Source organism: Hemitrygon akajei, chromosome 30 (assembly GCF_048418815.1).
Source record: "Hemitrygon akajei chromosome 30, sHemAka1.3, whole genome shotgun sequence".
Lineage (NCBI taxonomy): Eukaryota > Metazoa > Chordata > Chondrichthyes > Myliobatiformes > Dasyatidae > Hemitrygon > Hemitrygon akajei.
The window spans coordinates 14,075,996-14,099,789 of NC_133153.1; the positions used below are offsets into that span (position 1 = coordinate 14,075,996).

The 23,794-nt window shown below is 41.5% G+C and overlaps 1 protein-coding gene across 1 annotated transcript in view; it reads right to left on the bottom strand.

Moving 5' to 3' along the window:
- Positions 1-23,794, bottom strand: part of adamtsl3 (ADAMTS-like 3) — a 726,995-nt gene that overhangs the window by 556,049 nt on the left and 147,152 nt on the right.

The window sequence follows — 23,794 nt, forward strand, 5'->3', positions numbered from 1 at the left end:
AGTCCTTAAAACACTGAAATACTGTGTACATTTTCACAGAAGACTCAGAAAACCTTTGAATCCCAGAAAACCAAGGGTCCAACAAGAATGAAGACCTGAAGGCACTTATTCATGGAGAAAAATAAGTTAATGAAGCTGGACATGAACTAGATCTTAACGGGTTTGAAAAAGTCAGCTATGGAGATAACAGATGCATTAACCATCATCATGTCAAGGTTACACATATTCTAGAATCATTCCCACAATTTGGAGGATGGCAAATGTGGCCACATTGTTTGAGAAAAGAGGGAGAGAAAGGGGACAGGAAACTACTGAACTGTTGTCCTGTCAGTGGAAGGAAAAAATGCCGACGCTTATATGTAGGATACAAAATCAGAACATCTGAGGAAAAAAAAAATGTAAGATAGAACAGAGTCAAAGGGAAATCAGGTCTGACTAACCTGCTGACATTATTTCAGGATGTGACTTATAAAGCAAATAAGGAGGCATCAGTGGAAGTGGTGTACTTTAGATTTTTGAAAGCTTTGCTAAGGTTCCAAATTGGAAGTTAGTCAACATGGAAATGGTGTAAAAACATCAGCACATATTGAGAACCAGTTAAAAGACTAAAAGCAAAGAATGGAAAGAAATGGGTCTTTCTAATGTTGGGGGACTGTAACTAATATTTTCCATTAATTGGTGCTTAGGCTCTACATCTTACATTTCATAACCATGTTTTCAGTGAGAGGGCTAAATGTTAAATCCCCATGTTTGTTGATGATACTAAAGGGTGTGATTGAGCGTATGGCAGACGATGCTTCAACAGGATACAGACAAACTGAATGAACAAGAACATGGCATATGCAATATTAAATATAAGTAGAAAAGCAGACTATTTTTTAAATGCGGACAGACTATGAAATGTTGTTGGATTCGGATTAGGTTTAGATACCCTGTGCACAAGTCATGAAAGACTAACAAGCAGTATATTAGTCCTTTTTTAAAATGAGTACTGAAGTAAAATGTCTTAATGCAATTATGTAGGGCTCAATGAAAATACATCTGAGACTATAATGAAAACAAAATAACATTCATAGTTGAACAGATAAAATGCAACAGACTCATCAGACTGGTCCTTGAGCCAGAAGATTTGCTTTGCTGCATGAGGGGAGATTGAATAGAACAAGGTTATATTCTCTGTTAACAGGTGAGTTCACTTATGCTCATTACATTTTTACAAGGCTCAACAAGGTGGATGTGGGAAGGTGCTTCCCCTGGAGCAGTGCAATTGGGAACCAAGATCCTCTCTCTTCGTAAAAGAGGTATGCAAGATAAGACAGTTGAAGAGAAATTTGTTCTTTGAACATGATGAATATTTGGATTTCCCTACCCCAGAGAGCTGGTGAAGTTATGGACTTAATTCAAATCAGAAGAATAAATTTCTGAATATTAATTGAATCAAGGAGTTTGAGGATAATGCAGGAAAGTGAAATTTTGGTCCAGAATCCAGCATGAACACCACAGCAGGTTCAAAAGGCCAGATGGCCAACAACTACTTTGACTTTGTATATACAGTATTTCCCTCCAAGTTTATTCAATGTATTTGAAAAATGTTAAATTACATGAAACTTGGTTCTCTTGTAGCCATTGAACCCCAATGAAATGTCACTGAAGCTGCACCCAGTCCAATTTCAGTGGGCAAATTTGTAATCAAAACCATTGAGAAACTACAGAACTACAGAAAATTGTTGCCTTGTCACTGAACTCCCAGACTGGCCCCACGATGGAGTGCATAGGCTTTCTGCCTTCATGCAGGATACCCGAGCTTTCTGATCATTATGGAGAAAAATGGCAACAGTTTTCAAGTGGAACTACATCATTTTGCAAGAATATCTGAATAAATATTGGCTACAAGGGGAACTGGAACATGTCAACCGAGTGTCACCACATACCAAATAACTCATTTAGCCAACTCACCACCATGACTCAGGGATTTCAAACATGATTTAATGAGTGCATAAGACAGACATGCCAGAACATACATTAAGCATGTACAAATTTGAGCTACCAATACTTTGATAATAAATGTACTTTGAAAGTTGAAGAAGTTGCAGTACATCAAAATTCAAAGTAACTTTATTATCAAGGTATGTATACATTATACAACCTTGAGATTCGTCTCCTTACAGGCAGCCACAAAATAAAGAAACCTAGTAGAGCCCATTACAGAAAAAAGACCATCAAACACCCAATGTGCAGAAAAAAAAAACAAATCGTGCAAACACCAAAAACAATCAAACAACTTACGTTCACGAAAGAGCCCACAGCCACGAAGCAAGTCAACACTGCAGCCAATCCAATAGCTCACTATTCGCAGGCCACAGACTCAGTTCAGTGCAGAGACGAGTATACCTTGCGGAGTAGTGAGCTGAACCGGCCTGTCCCTCACCTCCAGCCCTGACGTTGTGCTTAAATCATTTAAACCCCTGGTTGTTCCTCGCTCTTGGGGTCAGGCCCCACCACCTCCCAATACCCTGGGGCCAGACCCTTCCAATTCAGCCTGGCATTAAATCACATTCAATATGCATACTGAACAACTAAAATAAATAGCATGCAATAGTCAAAAATAACCAATCCCAAAACCTGTGTTTGGATAGAAGTTCTGCGTTTCTGCCAGGCTGGTTATAAATGGCAGTGGACTATTAAACAGCCAACAGGAAAAAGCCTAACAACTTCAGTTTTACCAGAGCTCCTTGATGCTCCTTTGATGTGAAGGCCAAACATGAACAATATCTCAGGAATTCAGTTCTTTGGTGAACATTTGGGACAGGGTAGCATTGTCTGTGGAATTAAGAGGAAAATACAGCCATGGCTGAAGTCATACCCCACATAAAAATAAATAGTTATAGTTCTTATAGTTTGATAATCTGAAATCCAGATATCACTTGAAGAATTCTTCAGGGCAGTAGTCAGACCCAACTATCTTTATGGTCTGGGTCAAAATATTCATGGATCTCAATCCCAAAATATTACTTTTAGTCCATGAGCCAGTAGGGTTGGTCGGTACCACCTGAGGGGAATAATGCTCAAAGTGATTTTTGGCAAGCTATGAATCTCTAGAGTTAGAAAATATGTGACAGCACTGTACCAGTGGTAGCTTTATGTGTGCTCTCATGCATTTCATAACTCTACCCTAAAATAAGTATTTCTGAAAAGCAGCAATATAAAGTACAACATATATATTCAACCTGGTGATATTTTGTCATCAGTGATCCCTCAACATTGAAATTTGTCACAATGATAGCTGAGTTCAAGCACTTTTCATCAAATGTTGTTATAAAATTCTACATTGAAAACTATGTCATTGGTGGCACTCACAGTATACTGCCCAATTTCAGTAGAGTGAATCATTTCATTTTTAGAAAAATATTTGTCTGCTGTTTATTTTGGAAAAGTCAATAAACACCCTAGGACACATATAATCACATGGATTTGTAGAGAATTTATTCAGGAATTCAAATAAGTAATCACTTTTTGTATATATTCCATATGAACATCATTACAGCAGAAAATGTTACCCCACCACCCCCCAAATAAAAACCTCATTTGGAGAGATTTCTGGAGCTTTATCAATGCCATGATATTTTCCATATTGTTGTATCAAATCAAAACAATCTTAAGCTTTTGTCATAGCATATAGAATTACAGTACAATAATTCAAATGTGGGGTTCCACGTGGCCATAACCTAGGGCCCATTTGGTTGTAAAATGAATATATTTAATCAAAGACTGCTTTCCATACTTTGTTTTCCATAATTTCATAACCTATTAATAATCAAAATAATATTCCAATTCTTCCACATCTTCATCTGAACTTCCCACACTCTCTGAGGTGGATGCCTGGTTCTCACCGTCTGCCAATCTATGCATGTCAGTACACCTGAGGCCATTTGCAACACACGTACATCCGGGAGTGAACATTTTTTTGGACAGTTACAGGCCAGTCGATTCAGGACGGCATCGGGTGCTGGCTGGCCTTCCATCCAGTGCACCACTTCATCTCCATCTCTCCATCTTCCATTCTCTGCCAACAGGGCTTGGCACTTGTGGGTCTTTCTCCAAACATCTGCCCCATATACCACGTACAACACGCTGGAAGGACTCAGCAGGTCAGGCAGCATCCGTGGAAACGGGCAGTCAACGTTTCGGGCCGAAACCCTTCATCAGGGCTGAAGAGGGAGGGGGCAGGGGCCCTATAAAGAAGGTGGGAGGAGGGTGGGAATGAGAAGGCTGGTAGGTGCCAGGTGAAAAACCAATCAGAGGAAAGACCAAGGGGTGGGGGAGGGGAAGCAGGGAAGGGATAGGCAGGAAAGGTGAAGAAAGAAAGAAGGAATGTAAGCGGAAAGCACTAAGTGTAGTAGAAGGCAGAATCATGAGAGAGGTGATAGGCAGCTGGAGGAGGAGGCAGATTGAAACTGGGATGGGGGGAAGGGAGAGGGAGGGAATTACCAGAAGTTGGAGATTTCAATGTTCATACCAAGGGGCTGGAGACTACCCATACGGTATATGAGGTGTTGCTCCTCCAACCTGAGTTTGGCCTCATCATGGCAGTAGAGGAGGCCATGTATGGACATATCCGAATGGGAATGTGAAGCAGAGTTGAAGTTGATGGCATCTGGGAGATCCTGTCTGTTGTGGCGGACGGAGCGTAGGTGCTCGACGAAGCAGTCCTTCAATCTGCATTGGCTCTCGCCGATGTAGAGGAGGCCGCACTGGGAGCACTGGATCATTCCCTCCGCGACTACCTGGTCCACATGTCCGTCCCCACAGATCTCCCACCTGGCACTTATCCCTGCAAGCGTAAGTGCTACACCTGTCCCTACACCTCCTCTCTTACCACTATTCAGGGCCCCAAACATTCCTTCCAGGTGAGGCAACACTTCATTTGTGAGTCGTTGGGGGTCATCTGTTGCATCCGGTGCTCCTGGTGTGGCCTCCTCTACATCGGCGAGACCCGATGCAGATTGGGAGACTGCTTCATCAAGCACCTCCGCCACAACAGACAGGATCTCCTGGTTGCCACCCACTTCAACTCTGCTTCACGTTCCCATTCAGATATGTCCAAACGTAGCCTCCTCTACTGCTATGATGAGGCCAAACTCAGGTTGGAGGAGCAACACCTCTTATACTGTCTGGGTAGTCTCCAGCCCCTTGGCATGAACACTGAATTCTTCAACTTCCGGTAATTCCCTCTCTTTCCCTTCCCCCATCCCAGTATTACTCTGCCTCCTCTTCCAGCTGCCTATCACCTCTCTCATGATTCTGCCTTCTTCTACTACACATAGTGCTTTTCCTTGACATTCATCCTTCACCTTTCTTGCCTATCCCCTCCCTGCTTCTCCTCCCCCACCCCTTGGTCTTTCCTCTGATTGGTTTTTCACCTGGGACCTACCAGCCTTCTCCTTCCCACCCTCCCACCACCTTCTTTATATGGCTCCTGCCCCCTCCCTCTTCAGTCCTGATGAAGGGTCTCGGCACAAAACGTTGACTGCCCGTTTCCACGGATGCTGCCTGACCTGCTGAGTTCCTCCAACTTGTTGTACGTGTCGCTTTGACCCCAGCATCTGCAGTGTACTTTGTGTTCTCCATATACCAGCCTGGTAGTTGGCTTGCTGTGTATGTTTTGTTAAGCAGTCCTTGCATGGTGGGCGTTGATGACTTTCAATTTCACCTTTTTTGGCACAGAAAAGGTAATACCTGAACTCCTTGACCTTGGTGTTCGCTGCTTTTGGGGCATATAGGAGACATGCAAATGCCTCCAGTTTGTCCATCAGTTCTGGGGAGAGGTCCCGTTCCTGACCCAACTCGAAGAATGTGTCCTGAGTTTCCCTGTAGATGGTCAGAAGTTTTCGGGCACTTGTCTTCCCTTTGCCTGCAAAAGCGCTTACAGTGACACATCCTGTATATGCGTGCAACCCGATGACAGCCCTACAAACCTCCATGCCAACAGTAGCAACAACCTTCCTGATGTCTACAAGCCTTGTACGGTTTCTAGTGCCACACTTCTGGAACAATGGGGCCTCAATCTTGTCACAAAGTGCTAAAGACATGATAAAGACATCTGTGTCTTCTGAGCAGATGACACACAGAAAGCTACCACCGCTCCAATACTATCACATATTTTCTAGCACTAGGGGCATATACCTTGCCAAAAATCACTCGAAGAATTATTCTCCCCAGATGGTACCGGTGGCCCAAATTTGGGGTTCGACTCACGGATCGTTCTTTCTCTCTCCGCTGATGATGCCCAACCTAAAGTATCTGCAATACTTTTTGTTGACATTTCAGATTACTTTTTCATTCTTCTAAGGGGCAGATATCGAAAAACGTGCACCCCGATAACAGAAAGCTTCCTTAATACGGCCCTTGAGTGTCACCCTGGAGATGACCCTCGACCTGGAGCCACACTGTCTGATTCCAAAAAAAAATTCTCTTGCTAAGTCTTCTCTGATGTTGATGGATGAACAAAAAACAATATATATAACAATATATATATTGAAATTTGTCTCAAATGTATCTAGTCAGGAGATTGGTTTTAAGTAAAATGTAGCTCCTGAAATCATGACAAAGGAAGAAAATAAGATAAACACTGTAAATTGTTAGGTGTTAGAGTAATTCTTTTCTTTAAGTGTCTTTCTACTAAATTTCCTGATGGACTCTTGGCTTCCTTCCAAGGAGTACAGTTTCAGCTGAAGGGACAACACTTTAAAGAGCAACAGTTACTTTGGAATGTGTGTATAATCATTCTGCAAGACTGTGTTTATGGTATGAACGATCTAAAGGTAGATTACTGGTATCACAAGCACAATCTTTCAAATGATTATATTTATGTTTCCAATGTTTCTTTTATGATTTACAGAACTGATCTCATTTCTTTAAATGAGTGTTAATAATGGACTCTCTGAAGTCCTGGCTTGTTAAGGAGGAAGATCATCAAGGTTAAAAATGTTCTGAATTTGACTGGAAGTCTGTGCCATCACAGTAGAGCACTGTTAAGGATAGCATAACTAAAGTTGATTAAAATTAATCGTTATTAATTACAGATCAGTTATATGGTCAGAACGGAGTTAAACGTTCTCAAGCTGCACAGCTGAATATTATGCCTCACAAGTTCTTACTGGACATTATCAAAAGAATGTAAGTGACATTTCTCCCTTCAAAAAGGAACAGACTTGCAGATGTAAGCTTGTTTTGTTTAGCAGACAGTATGAGTAGCACATAAGATCAGAGTACAGAGATCCACCAATTAGACATTCCCAATGTAAGTAAATTCTGGAGTTTATGGAGCTCACATGAATGTAATGCTAATGTAAATTTCAAGTGTATGAAACAGAACACAAGTTTTAATAACACAATATTTACAAAAAAAGCAAATCTGAGTGGTTGAGAGGTATCTACCTATGCCTCAGCTGCTGAAACTTTAATCAGTATTCTCCTAATTTGACGATCTGAATACTCTCAGGAGGGCACCGAGCTGTGAGGTCCATCGAGGTATTTGCTTTGACGACAGTGTGGCAAGTTAGAGGTCAGGTTAGGCTTAGGGATAAGGATGAGGGAGAGTTATAAGTCAGGGGCAGTAAATGATGGGTCAAGAGCCTGTTTTCAGCTCAAGATGGTGCTGAGCTGCGATGTCTGTCGATAACATGGCTCAGACTTAGTTGTCTATTTAGGTTCATAGAGACGGCACAGGGAGCTCAGGGCCAAGTTAGGGTTTATGGACAAGGCTGAGGGGGAATGACGAGTCAGAGGCAGGGCTGGTGTTCAGAGTCTGTGGTCAAGAGGTCTATGCAAGTCCAGAAGTCGAGGTCCAAAACACTCCACGGTCGAAGGTCAGCGATTCTGGAGGTTGGGTTGATAGACACCAAGGAGATCATGTTGGCAAGGCCCAAGTCAGAAGCCCATAAAGACAGGACTTATAAGAGCCAGTGACTCCAAAGTCACTGGGCTCAGAGATTCTTGTGAGTCTGGAGGTTGATATCAAAGGTCAAACCCATGATCGGCCAGTCCTGGGGTCAATACCCAGACGTTAGCTAAATCTGGAGTTGAAGTCAACTGCTAAGTAAGTCTGGAGGTAGAAAGCCAGAAGGTCAAAGACCAAATGGTAAGTTCAGAGGTAGAGGCCCAAAGGTCAAGTCTGTGAATCTGGGCTAGGGACTGGAGGCTAGAGGCCTGATATCTACAAGTCTGAGAATCCAAGGTCAAGGACTGGAGACCAGGAGGTTGCCTCAGCTGGGGAAGGAGGCCAACCTGCGTGCATGAGGAATGGGTGGGTGGGTGGGAGGATGGGAAAGGGACTTCTTTTGCCTGTTCTTGCCTTGTTTTGTTCTATTGTTGCTGCTGCTTGTGTTGTGTTGCATTGTGGGCATGGTATGATCCATGAGCCAGTAATCATCAGAGGATCAGAGGTGGAGAAGGTCTGTAACTTTAATTTCATGGGTGTCACTATCTCAGAGAACTTGTCCTAGACCCATCATATAAATATTATTGATAAGAAAGCATGACAGCACCTCTACTTCCTCAGGAGTCTGCAGAGGTTCGGCATGTCATGGGAAACCTGGACAAATTTCTATAGACGTGTGGTGGAAAGTGTGCTGACTGGCTGCATTACAGCCTGGTGTGGGAACACCAATTCCTTTGAGTGGAAACTCTGATGCAAGGTAGCTGATCTGTCCCAGTACTTCACGGGTAAAATCCACCCAACAATTAATCACATCTACGTGAAACTTTACCATAGAAAAGCAGCATCCAACATCAAAGATCCTCACTTCCCAGGCCATGTTCTTTTCTCACTGTTGCCATCATGTAGAAGGTACAAATGCCTCAGGATGCACACCACCAGGTTCATGAACAGTTACTACCTCCCATCCATCAGGCTCTTGAACAAAAGGGGATTACTACACTCACTGAAAGACTCTGTTATATTGAATTTGAATTGACTTTATTACTTACATCCTTCATATACACGAGGAGTAAAAATCTTTACGTTATTTCATGCTAATTATTTATTGCTATTTGTTTATATCTGCACTTGCACAGGTTGCTTACAATTAATAGTTCCTGATGTTTACAGTTACTGTTCTATAGATTTGCCAAGTATGACCATAGAAAAAGAATCTTAGGGTTGTATGTGGTGACATATACATACCCTGATAATAAATTTTACTTTGAACTAAGTTGGTGACAGAATATGCAGTGATCCTTGCAGGCTTCACCCAGAAGATCCTTGGATGTGTTGGTTGTTAATGTAAATGACACATTTCATTGTATGTTTCAATGTACGTGTGATAAATAAATTTGAATCTAAACTCTCCTGGCTGTGATTGTAAGATATATTCTTCCAAACTTGAACTCATTCAGAATTACTTCTGTATCCTTACCTCTGTCTAGTTCATCAACGTGACATCACCAGATGACATTGGTTTCAGTTTGGCAACATTCTATTCTAGGAATATAACATCCTCATTTTTAAATCCATCTCTTTCTTTGCCCCTCTCTGTCCAATTTCATTGAACTGTTAATGGTTATGCCTGCAGCTACTTGAATTTTCAGTTGATAGTAAGTCCTTAAAACCCCTTGCGAAATTAATGGGGTCACCTTATGTTGAACCACAGATTATTTTATGCTTAACAATCCAGTTTGGAAACCAAATCAATGTGAGGAGAATGTTCTGAGTTAAGGCCGCAGTGGCTTGCCAATTGGACACTGCTCCACTGGCCCAAAAAAAAACTTCAGAATTTATTAATTCACAGTGTGAAGACATTGCCGATAAACCCAACCCACCCACCTTTGGGAAAGTAGGGCTGGATAGTTGCCTTCTACCAGTGCAATCCAAGTAGTAAATATCATCACAGTTCTGTTAGGTAGCAAGTTCCAAGATTTCTTCAGTGGGTGGGACTGTAACTATAGTTAGCACTGCATTGGAGCAATGCTTCCATAGTTTGGCTCCTACATTCCAGTTTGTAGCCTCACAATTTTTTTAAGTTATTGCTTCTGCTATCTGTAACTGCACTCTTCAGTGAACCAGGCTTGACAATTAAACAATCAAAGCCAAGCCAGGAGGTTACAATTATGTGATGGGATATGATACAGCTGTAATAGCTTGGGGTTCTATCAATGAGCCTTGAAATGACATATAGATGTGAATTAAGTATTTTAAGAACATACATTAAAATTGCTGGTGAAAACTGATTGGCTAAGTTCACACACATAATCACTTGTAATGTGATTGATTGTGTAAATTGGGTTCAGTCCAGATAAAGGACATCAACCTGAAACATAAATATCAATTTCCCTTCAGAGATGCTGCCTGATCTGCTGAATTCCTCCAGCTTTTTGTGCGTTGCTCCAGATTCCAGTACCTGTAGCCTCAGGTCTTGATATTGATCGACCATCCATTAAACATTTTTCTCAATGTACTCTTTTATTTAGTTCAAACTATTGGCAAAATCAATAATACAGTAATGCCCTAATGTGGATGCACCATCAACATTATTACTGTCCAATAAACACAAATGTAGCAATTATATATTAGAAGAAGAGTGACACAAAGTAAATTCCTTGTTCTCATTAATCAGAGTACTACCCATTCAACATATGGTCATATCTGTATTTACTCCATCACCAATCAGCTGGTGGGTTTTCCCAATGGTCTGCGCAAACTTCCTTTTCATAATCTTCAAAATGAGACTTTCAAAATATTCCTATTCTTGGAAAGGACATCACAGTGTTAGGGCAACTTATTCACCTTTGGATCTCCTCTATTACCATATGTACAAAGTACAAAGTAAATTTAAAGATGTTACCATATACAACCCCGAGATTCATTTGCTTGTGGGCATATTCAACAAATCCAAAGAATAGCAACTGTAACAAAATCAGTGAATGACCACCAAACTGCGGTGTTCAACCAGAGTGCAGAAGACAACAAACTGTGCAAATGAAAAAAGAAGAAATAGTAATATAAATAAATAAGCAATAAATACTGAGGACTAAGATGAAGAGTCCTTGAAAGTGAGTCTATTGGTTGTGGGAATATTTCACTGATGGGGCAGGTGAAACTGAGTGAAGTCATCCCGTTCATTCAAGAGCCTAATGGCTGAGGGGTACAAAGTAAATTTTATTAACAAAGTACATATCTGTCACAATATACAGCCATGAGGTTCATTTTCTTGTGGGCATACTCATCACATCTATAAATAGTAACTATAACAAAATCAATGAACAGCCACCAAACTGGGGCTTTCAACCAGAGTGCAGAAGACAACAAACTGTACAAATGCACAAAGAAACAGTAATATAAATAAATAAGCAATAAATAGAGAACATGAGATGAAGAGACCTTGAGAGTGAGTCCATTGTTTGTGGGAACATTTCAATAATGAGGCAAGTGAAGTTAAATATTCATATTAATATGTTTCAACAATTCCTTTTACTCAATTAGAATTTCCCCTGTCATCATCTCAGTGTAGCCTATATTTATTTTTCCATAAATGTTTTTAAATTAGCTTCAAAACTGAGAATGTATTTGACATATCTTAATCATTTACATTCATTATCTACGCATCTTCTTCCCCTTGATGTTCTGCTTGCATGTCATTGCTTTCTAAAGCTCTTAAAGTGCTCAGACTTAATATCCTTCTTGCCAGGCTCCTTTTAAGCTCCATCAAAGACAATCTTTAAACGCTACAGCTGAACTTGCACTTCCCAACAGGAAGTCCATTTGTTTAATATTTTTAAACATTTCTTCAATACTTGCAATTTTTTATTTACCAGCAAGACATTCTAATCTGTTTCTTTTTAATCTAACCTAGCCAACAAACCATTCCTACCTAAATACAGTGGACTCAGGTTAATTGGGCCATCCGTTAATCAGCGCAGCCTCTTATTTGGGGCAACTCTTGAAAAACAAAAACTATTCAAGAAAATAGCTGGGATTTGTTTGCTTGGGAAACTATTCTGCTTAATTGGGGCAGGAGCCTTTGCCAAACAGTTTCTAACTAGTGTCAGACATGTGGATTTGAGTGACTGTCAGACACCACACTGCGCTTAGAGCGAACTATTTTTAAATAGCATCGGTTCCATGTGTTTGCATTTTAAAAAAAGTGATTTTTGTCACTGATAGTAAGTGAGAAATAAAAAGCAAGTAAATTTTGAACTGTTTTGCTCACTGTGACTTTAAGCATTCAGGCTTGAGATGTGAGAAATAGCCGGGAGTGAAAATGAAACAACTTCACAAGAAGTTAGGAAGCATGAAGAAATTGGAAGTATCAACTATCAAAGTCCAAAGTAAATTTATTATCAAAGTACGTACGCTGTATATGTCACCATATACAACCCATATAAAAACCTTTGTTTTCTTATGGACATACTCAGTAAATCCAATAACCGTGATAGAATCAATGAAAGACCACACCCAACAGGGTGAACATCCAATGTGCAAAAGACAATGAACTGTGCCAATATAAAAGAGAGAGAAATATAGAAATAATAATAGGTAAGCAATAAATATTGAGAACATGAGATGAAGTATCCTTGAAAGTGTGTCCATAGGTTGTGGGAACAGTTCATTGCTCCAAGCACTCACCACTCCATGTAAAGAACTTAGCTCCGACAAACCATCCCCATAATCACCTTAAAAATATGCCTCCTGGTATTAGCCAGGGTTCTTGGAAACTCACTCAAAATTTGTCATACCGTGATGACTTTTCCTTAAAGAATTTTTTTTCATGTGATGACTAATTAAAGTCATACAGCACAGAAACAGGCCCTTCAGGTTAACTCTCCCATGACAACTCTGATTCCCATCTCAGTTAGCCCCACTGACCCACAGTTCAAAGGTTAATTTATTATCAAAGTATACAACTCTGAAATTCTTCTTCTCCAGATAGCCACAAAACCAAGAAAGAAAAGAATGGCAGAACAGCAACTAGGTCATCAGCTCCCAAATACCTATACCCCGCACAAAAAAACTGAACAAAAAATGGAACTGCACCATCGACTCCTAAATCCACCCCCTACACACACACACACACACACACAAACACACACAAAATGAGGAAAATCAGGTGGAAAAACTCAGAACATAAAAAAAACCTATAAGACTGGGAAAAGGTCTATTGTCCATAGTGTAAGTCTGTATACATATCCAAAACACAGAAAACCTGGGTAATATTCTCCGGGCACAGCGGCAGGGCACACGGACTTCCTTCTCTGGCAGCAGAGTGATCCCAGTAGCAATCAAAAGGCAGTCTCTCCTCTCCAATAGCAGAACTATACCACCAGCAATCAGAAGGCAATCTTCCCTCCCAACAGCAGATCAATCCCACCAGCGATCAGAAGGCAGTCTCCCCTCTCTTGAAGCACAGTGATCCTACCAGTGTTCAAAGGTTGCTCATATCCCTCTCAACCTTTCGATTTCAAGTATTTTTAATGTACCTGCTTTAACCACTTCCTCTTTCAGCTTATTCCATATACGGACCACCCACTGGGTAGAAAAGATACTTCCCAGGTTCCTATTAAATCTTTCCCCTCTCATCTTAAACTTATGCCCTCCAGTTCTCAATTCCATAACCCCAGGAACAAAACTGTGTGCATTCACCCTATCAGCTGCTTCTCAATCGATTCCCATGTCCTGATGCAGAAATCCTTTCTAAATGCATATCTATGATTTGATAAACTCGTCCATCAAGTAACTTCGATTATTTGATTTGACTGGTCCACATAAAGGGTTAAAACAAAACATGGATTTTTGTAACACATGCAACACGCTGGAGGAACTCAGCAGGTCGGGCAGCATCCATGGAAATGAGCAGTCAACGTTTTGGGCCGAGACCCTTCGTCAGGACAGTTTCGTCGGCCCAAAACGTTGACCACTCGTTTCCACGTTTGCTGCCCGATCTGCTGAGTTCCTCCAGTGTGTTGCATGTGTTGCTTTGACCACAGCATCTGCAGTGTACTTTGTGTTTATTATGGATTTTTGTAAGTTATCCCCCCCCCCCCACCGACTTCCCCCTCTCTGAGGCAGAGCGTTCTGTCCTCAGTAAGGGCCTCACCTTCGTCCCCCTGCATCCACACCTCAGTGAGTTCCGCACCCGCCATGACGCTGAGCTCTTCTTCCACAACCACTGTCTCCGTGCCTATTTCTTTGGCAATGCCTCTCCAGCCTGTACTGATGACCTCTTCTCCCGTCTTCAACCCTCCTCCTCTTCCTGGACACCCCACACTGGTCTTCTGCCTGCTCTGCTCCTTTTCATTGCTAACTGCCGACGAGACATCAACCATCTCAATTACACCACTCCTCTCTCCAGTTCTAACTTCAGTCCCAATTGGATTTCCAGCATCTGCAGATTTTCTCTTGTTTATGGATTATTGTACTAGCTCTGTTACAAGCTTTTCTTCTTCCTTAATAATCCCCTTCCCAATTATATTGCTGCTGTTTGATTTCAATGCACACTCTTTTTCCTAGGGTTGGGGAATCAAGAATTAGAAGGTGGTAGGGAAGGCATTCAAAAGGAATCTGAGGGGAAACCAGAGGATGGTCAGTGAATAAGACCATAAGACATAGGGGCAGAACTAGGCCATCTGGCCCATCAAGTCTACTCCGCCATTCAATCCTTTTTTTTCTCCTCCTCAACCCCAGTTCCTGGCCTTCTCCCCATAACCTTTGATGCTACGTCCAATCAAGAACCTATCAATCTCTGCCTTAAATACACCTGACAACCTGACCTCCACAGCTGCAGGTGGCAACAAATTCCACAAATTCACCACACTTTGGCTAAAGAAATTTCTCCGCATCTTTGTTTTGAAAGGGCACCATACTTGAGGCTGTGCTCTCTTGTCCTAGACTCTCCCACCATGGGAAACATCCTTTCCACATCTACTCTGTCTAGGCCTTTTAACATTCAAAAGGTCTCAATGAAATTCCCCTTCATTCTTTTGAATTCCAGCAAGTACAGACCCAGAGCCATCAAATGTTCCTTATAAGACAACCTCGTATGAATAGAATGAGGTGCCAGACACCTTATCACACCGGTACACTCCACAACAGACTTTACCCATCCACCGAGGCCCAACTGAAAATGTGTAAACAATGCCTTCGTACAACGAATCATCATTTCAGGAACAATACTCTGAAACGCCGGGAGCAGATGATATTTAGCCATTTTGTTACATTCGGCCATTTTCCCAGCTGCATTTTTCTATGACGCTGATCAGATTCCGATCAGATTCAGATTCAGTTTATTGTCATTTAGAAACCACAAATGCAATGCAGTTAAAAAATGAGACAACGTTCCTCCAGAATGATATCACAAACACTCATGACAAAACAGACTACACCAGAAAATCCACATAACGTTTGGCAATCCCCAATCCAGAGTCCGGAGACGCTGCTGCGTATTAATATCGCGCATTCCCCGGAAAGGAGCTCCAAATCCACCAGACAAAACAAGACCAAAAACTAAAGCTACAAGTCCTGCACAAAACCACATAGTTACAACATATAGTTACAATAGTGCAAACAATAGCATAATTGATTAAAAAAAAACAGACCATGGGCACAGTAAAAATAGTCCAAAGATGTTAAAGGATAGTGGGCAATTCAGTGATAAAGATGTCATTGAAAGTCAAGGGCAAGTTAGTTATCTTGGATAAGGTTAATGTCTGGCATCCATGTTGCTTGCCACCTGCAGCCCACATTTGAGCATTTGCATGGATTGTTGCAACTTCATTTTCAGAAGAGTTGAAAATGCAACTGAACGGTGAAGAAAGAAAAACCGAGTTAACTTTTCATCAGACTGACCATGTCTGATGCAAACAAAAAGGCTAGTTATTTGAAACAGCTGAAGTTAATCTTGTACTCTGAGGGCTATAGATGCAACATGAGATGGTGTGCTCAAGTCAACATTTGGACTCATGGGAACAGTGGAAGAAGTCAACCTCAGTGAGGGAGAATGATGAAAATTTTAAGTGAAAGATAAGTTTTGGATGGAGGTGCTGTGCAAAGCAATCATCTAGTTAGCATTTGGTTTCCACAAGATGCCACATCATGACATGAATCAGTACTTCACCTGGGCAAACTGTATGTAACACGCTGTAAGATTTCACTGTTAATGCTCATGTAATGACTTCTGTGCAATGTTCCACTGCTAAGGAAATGTTTCTCTGTAGCAGCAATGTTTGGGTTATGGCTAGAGATAACGGGGCTTTGGAATGCAGGGGTTAGCCAATGAGGAAATGTTGTTCTTTTCTGTGTGTCTGGAAGCTGGCATTTTTGCGATCTTTCGTCGGGGAGCGATGGAGAGAGTTGGAAGACCACCGGACGGAGTGGACTGAGGAGCGAGGGTCCGAGGGCCGGCTACGCTTGCAGCTCAACAGGAACAAATGAATGAACAGTGAGCTCCAACGATGCGCAATAGACGTTTTCCTTAAAATGGGCCCTTTTACTTTTTGTTTTCTTTACTAACCCTCTATTCAGATTAAGATTTATAAAGTTCAATCATTTAATTGCATATGGTGCACTGATATTTTGCAGTTTGGATTTGTAACCGGGCAACACATCACGCAGCATCCACACAGACGAGATTTCTCAGTTTGGCTGGGCCAGAAGTTGTTTTCCCCTAGACGAACACGTGCTGCCCGAGCCTGAGGGTTACATGTGCAAGGAGGGAAAAAATAAAAGACAAGTACAGGAGAAGGGCTATGAGAGGCATGGCTGCTGGTGGAAAACAAAGGAAATCATGGAGCTGGGCAGGGAATAATTTTCTGCACTGCTGGGAGAAGGGAATATTTGAATATTTGCATTCAGTTACATTGCATGCTCCATTTGTTTTGTGAAACTTTAAAATATCCAAAAATTAGGGTACCCTCTGCCTGTGGTAACAATCTATCAGAACCAATCTTGGTATTCCACGGGTAATACCACAAATAACACTTACAAATTGAAAGCCCAAACTAATAATGTAGTCAAAAACAAGACAACATTATCTCTAAGCAAATGTCAACTGCATTTATCCAGCATGCAAATATCCAGATATCTTTACATATTAGCACTCCAACCTTCAGGCAGTTGGGGTGGGTCAGCCATGGTTGACAGCTCACTTAAGAGAAGGAAAACTCTTGATCTCAAATCTCCATTGCCTTGCAGCGATACCCACTCATGGGGAAGGCTTCGGGAGTAAACCCCAAAAGAAAAATCTAGACCTGGAGTCCCTGAGCAGTCCTACGTTGAGTTCAACACTGACTTGCAACTGCTGCGATGCTACTGATATCAAACTGTATCAGTCTCTGCCGTTCATCAGATGTGTGGAGAGGGGAGCTTACTACATGGGTAACTGCTTGCTCTCCATATCGTACTGCCAAGGTTTGAGTATCTAGACAACGAGGAAACAACATCTATGATCAGCCCTGAGTGATGGATACTTCACTCATTCGCTCCAATCACATTAAATGGTATTACAAGACTACATAAAATATTTAATTGAAAACTCTTTCTGCACCTGAAGTGTATATACGCACAACATTTTACGCAGCTTACAACATCAGTATTCTGCGGTTTTCTTTGCATGGTGGTTCAAATCTAGCTAGTAGAACACCATTTTTCTGCAACAATATTAAAGCATAATTGAAATTACATTTTATATTACAATGCACTTCAGAAAAATATGGTGACTATTATTTCTTTTCACAATGCACCGTGGAGATGACCTTTGCGATAACAATCAAAAAATGTGCAAAATATGTTCCCAGTTGTTTTACTACATCTATATAATACACATCCAATAGAAGGCTTAAAATGTCTGGCATCAGGGAGATCATAAACAGCTAATATTTTATTTGATTACATCCAAAATAAAGTTATGCCATTATAAATTCTGGAAGTAAAATCAGGAGATCATGCCCAAAATGTGTTTTTATTTTAGTCAATAGTTTGAACACCATGTTCAGCAATAAACTGCCACATTCTTAACTAACAATTTGTGCCCTTTCCGAAACTGACATGTTTATTTCATTCTTAGTGAAGCTTGACACAATCCTTAATAGCGCAAATACTGAGACTGGCAAAAGGGAAGAGGCGCAGAAATCAAAGTTCCAAGTACTTTTACTATCGAAGTATGTATACATTATACAACCTTGAGATTGGTCTCCTAACAGGCAGCCACGAAACAAAAAATATACTCAGTTCACTAGAGCAAGACAAATATCACTCAAGTCTCACACACAAAATGCAGCAGGCCAGGCCGCATCTAAAGGAAGAAGTACAGTCGACGCTTCAGGCCGAGACCCTTCATCAGGACTAGACAAAGTCGACTGTACTTCTTCCTATAGACGCTGCCTGGCCTGCTGCATTTTGTGTGTGTTGCTTGAATTTCCAGCATCTGCAGATTTCCTCGTGTTTTATAATCACTCAAGTCCCATGCTCAAACTACCACTACCACGATTTACGGGGGCATCAGATGCAGGTAATCTTTCTACAGTTATCTTTTACAGAAAATGATGATATCCCTTTGTTTCTGTACTTACCTCAGCCCTAAACCATCACCACTAATGCCAATTCATCACACTGGTGCTCAAGAAACAGCAAACTTTTCTTCTCTACAAAGTGCAGGAGTTATGTTATAAAAGCTGAGGCCTTTTCGTTTCTCAATATGCACTAAAATTGGCAGGATCGATGTTCCTAAATTCTTGCAAACTTGGTGCGTACATCTGGCATGCACGCCTTCACACCGCTGAATACGTTGAGATTGTCAAAAATAACCATGGCACTCAGGATCCTGGCATCCAAACACACAAGTCAAATCTCAGCACTGGCAACACACAAACCCCATAATGGAACACAAATCCCAGCATCAGAGGCATTGGCACCTCTGCACTCACCTCTCTACAGTCAAATTCCTTGTATGTAATACAAGTTCTGGATAGGCATCGTTTAACTTTACAACTTACTAGCAAGGATGCATGGAGAAAAAAGCTGTTGATGTATAATAAAGATGTTGGTTTCTTATTGGTATATCATTTAGGGAGGGTATCAGTGGTGAGTAATAACCACCAACCACCTGGCATTACCATTCCACAGTCACCCAACATCAATATCCTGAGGGCACCATTGATAAATTCCAGACTTTCTACAAAAATAATTGCTGAGTATTCTAAGTATGGAGCAACTCAAAATGCTGGAGCAACTCAGCAGGTCAGGAAGCATCCATGGAATTGAACAAAGTTGATGTTTCATGCTCAGACCCTTCTGCAGAACTGGAAAGGAAGGAGAAGATGCCTGGAAATAGGTAAGGGGAAAGGAAGGAGAGCAGCTGAAAGGTGATAGGTGAAGCCAGGTGAGTAGGAAAGATGTGAAGGAATCTGACAGGAGAGCAGACCTTGGGATAAAGGCAGGGAGGAAGGGATCAAGGGGGAGGTGAAAGGCAGGTGAGAAGAGGTAAGAGGTAGGGAATAGAAGAAAAGGGAAGGGGAAGGGATTTTATTTTACAAGAAATTGATGTTCGTGCCATCAGTTTGGAGGCTATGCAGATAGAATAAAGGTGCTGCTGTCCCCCCTAAGTGTGGCCTCATCGTGACACATAGACCAACATGTCAGATCAGGAATATGAATCCCTGGGTCCTTTCCTCCTTCCCTTTTTCCTATTGTCTACTCACATCTTCTACTGGATTCCTTCCTCTCCAGCCCTTTAACTTTCATATCCGCCTGGCTTCATCTATCATCTTCGAGCTATCCCTCTTCCCTTCCCCCCACCTTTTTATTCTGGTGCCTGCCCCTTTCCTTCCCAGTCCTGAAGAAGTGTCTCAGCCTGAAACGTCGACTATTTCTTTGATTCCTTGGATGCTACTGGCCTGCTGAGTTCCTTCAACATTTTGTGTGTTACTTTCACTTCCATCATCTACTGAGCTTCTTGTGTTTGCGATTTGCTGGGTATCCTGTTGCAAGTAATTCACGTCCAACAATCTAAAACATTTTCCACTACCAACAAAATGTAACTCAAGCGTGTGATTGTATAATGTCCAATTGCCTGCATGAAAGCTGATCCGACAACACCCAAGAAGCTCAATAGCATTCAGGACAAGTGTAGCCAATGTATTTAGTCCCAAGTTTAAATTCCCTCCACTAAAGGTGTACAGTGATGGCATTATGTATCATCTATAAAATGTACTGCTTCTGCTCCAAACCCTGTGACATCTACATCCAAAGACAGGGATAGAGACAATAGCAACACCACCAGAAGATGCAGGAGTAGAACTCCGCCATCTAGCCCATCGAGACTACTCCATCATTACATCATGGTTAATCCATTTCCCTCTCAGCTCCAATCTCCTGCCTTCTCTCTGTATCCCTTCATGCCCTAACTAATCCAGAATCTAGCAATCTCTGCCTTAAATATACCCAATCACTTGGCCTCCATAGCTGACTGTGGCAATGAATTCCACAGCTTCACCACTCTCAAGCTACAGAAATTCCTTATCTCCATTCTAAGTGGACATCCCTCTGTTCTGACACTGCGTCCTATGGTCTTAGATGCCCCCTCCACAGGAAACATCCTCTCCACATCCACTCTATCGAGGCCTTTCAACATTCAGTATGTTTCAATGAGATTCCTCCTCATTCTTCTGAATTGCAGTGAGTATAGAGGCCCAGAGCCATCAAATGCTCTTCATATGATAAGACTTTCAATTCTGGAGCCATTTTCATGATCCTCCTTTGAACCCTTCCCAATGTCATCACGTCCTTGCTTAGATAAGGGGCCCAAAACTGCTCACAATACTCCATGTGAAATCTCACCAGTGCCTTATAAAGCCTCAACATTACATCCTTGCTAGTCCTCTTGAAATGAATGCTAACATCACATTTGCTTTCTTCACCATCAACTCATCCTGGAATTTAGGGAATCCTGCATGAGAACTCGCAAAACCCTTAGCACCTCAGACTTCTGAAATTCCTCTCCATTTTGAAAATTGTCAATGCTTTTATTTCTTCTACCAAAGTGCATGACCATAACTTCCCAACACTTCTGCCACTTCTTTGCCCATTCTCCTCATCAAAGTTCTTCTGTAGCCTCTCTGCTTCTTCAACACTACCTGGCCTTCGCCTAGATTCGTATTGTCTGCAAACTTGGCCACTAAGCCATTAAGTCCGTCATCCAAATCACTGACATATAACATAAAAAGTAGTTGTCCCAAAACAGACTTCTGAGGAACATCACTAGTCACTGGCAGCGAACCAGGAAGGGCTCCATTTATTCCCAATCTTTCCATCTTGTCAATCAGCCAATGCTCTATCCATGCTAGTACCTTTCCTATAATACCATGGGCTCTTAACTTACTATGCAACCTCATGCGTGGCACCTTGTCAAAAGCCTTCTGAAAATCCAAGTACACAACATCCACCAATTCTGCTTTGCCTATCCTGCTTGTTAGTTCTTCAAAGAATTCCAACAGATTTGTCAGGCAAGATTTTCCCTTGAGGAAACCATGCTGACTTTGGCCTATTTTATCATACATCTCCAAGTACCTCAAAACCACATCCTTAACAATCGACTCCAGCATCTTCCCAACAACTGAGGTCAGACTAACTGGCCTATAATGCCCTCTCTCTTCTGCCTGTCTCCATTCTTGAAGAGTGGAGTGACACTTGCAATTTTTCAGTCCTCTGTATCCATGGCAGAATCCACTGAACCCTGGAAGATCATTATTAATGCCTCCACAATCTCTTCAACCATCTCTTTCAGAACCCTGGGGTGTACACCATCTGGCCCAGGTGACTTATCTACCTTCAGACATTTCAGTTTCCCAAGCAACCTTCTCCCTAGTAATGGCAACTTCATTCACTTCTGCCCCCTGACACACTCAAAGGTCCAGCATATTGCTAATGTCTTCCACAGTGAGCAGTAAAGCAAAATACTTATTCAGTTTATCTGCCATTTGCTTGTCCCCCATTACTACACCCCCTCCCCAACATCATTTTCCAGTGGTCTGATATCTACTCTTGCCTCTCTTTTACAACTTGTATATCTGAAGAAGCTTTTGGTATCCTCTTCAGTATTATTGGCTAGCTTTCCTTCATATTCCATCTTTTCCATCTTTATGACCTTCTTAAATTGCCTTCAGATGGTTTTTAAAAGCTTCCCAATCCTCTAACTTCCCACTAACTTTTGCTCTATTATATGTCCTCTCTTTGGCTTTTATGTTGGCTTTGACTTCTCTTGTCAGCCACAAATGTGTCATCCTGCTTTTACAATAATTTTTCTTCCTTGGAATGGTGGTCATTGTCATGACAGTGCTGGTTGATGCTCTGGAGATCAGTCTCAGGGAGAAGGTATCCATATGGATCTCAGAATGCCAGCATTCCCAAGTACCAGAACGTTTATCATTGGTTCTGGAAGTTGACAGGGAATTTTCAACACGATCACAGACTTTTGAAACATGCCTCTGTTCAGAACATGAAGGCAGAATGCCAGAACTCCACCACATCAGTAAAGAGAAGCAGAAACAAATGTGTCAGGTCAAGACCCTTCATTAGAACTTGAAAAGCAAGAAAACAAACATGGTTTAAATTGCAGAGAGGGCAAGATGGTGTGAACTTTTATGATAGGGTTCAGACCAAAGCTGACAAGGTGACAATTATTTTAAAGAGCTGCACTGAAGTAACATGGTAGAGAGACAAAACTAAGAATAAAGTAAAGGGACAGTTCATCTCTGAAGGGAAAAATAGGGATTTCCCATATTCTTATAAAAACCAACAGAAGGCAACTAAAAAAGTCATTAATAAGATAAAGATGGAATACAAAAGTAAGCTAACCAATAACATTAAAGAGGATACCCAAAGTTTCTTCAGATGCATAAAGCACATACAGCATAAAAGTGAAATGGGAGTGGATATCAGACCACTGCAAAATGATACTGGGATAACAAAATGGTGGACGAACTGAATAAGTATTTTGCATCACTCTCCACGGTGGAAGACACTAGCAGTATGGTGGACACACCCTCAGAATAGAGCGGCATCTTTTTAGAATGGAAATGAGGAGGAATTTCTTCAGCCGGAGAGTGGCGAATCTGTGGAGTTCTTTGCCACAGGCAGCTGCGGAGGCGAAGTCTTTACATATATTTAAGGCAGAGGTTGATAGATTCTTTATTGGTCAGGGCACGAAGGGATACGGGGAGAAGGCAGGAGATTGGGGCTGAGAGAAAATTCAATCAGCTATGATCAAATGGCAGAGCAGACGCAATGAGCCAAATGCCTAATTCTGCTCCTCTATGTTATGGTCTTACGGTCTGTAAGGAAAATGATCATTGTATGAAAAAAAAACACTCCTTTAGACCATTTCAGTTTTGCCATTGAACACGGGTGTTCTGGAGCACAGTACAGCTGCTGGAGATCTGGGAGAGTAAAACAGGAGGAATCACCTTTGTAAAAAAAGTGGAAAAAAGTGATTAACAACCACTCAAGTCCACAACATGGTTTCCTCTCACTGCTGCCATTGGGAAGAGGTTACAGGAGCCTTAGGTCTCATACCATCAGGTTCAGAAACAGCTATTACCCTTTAGCCATCGTGCTCCTGAACCAGTGTGGATAACTTCACTTAACTCAATTCTGAAACGATTCCACAATCAAGACCTTCACTTTCAAGGGCTGTACAATTCATGTTCTCAGTGTTATCTATTTACAGTTTTTTATTTGAGCAGTTCATCACCTTTTTCACATTGGTTGCTTGTCAGTTTTTTGATTCTATTTTACTTTTTTCTACTCCGA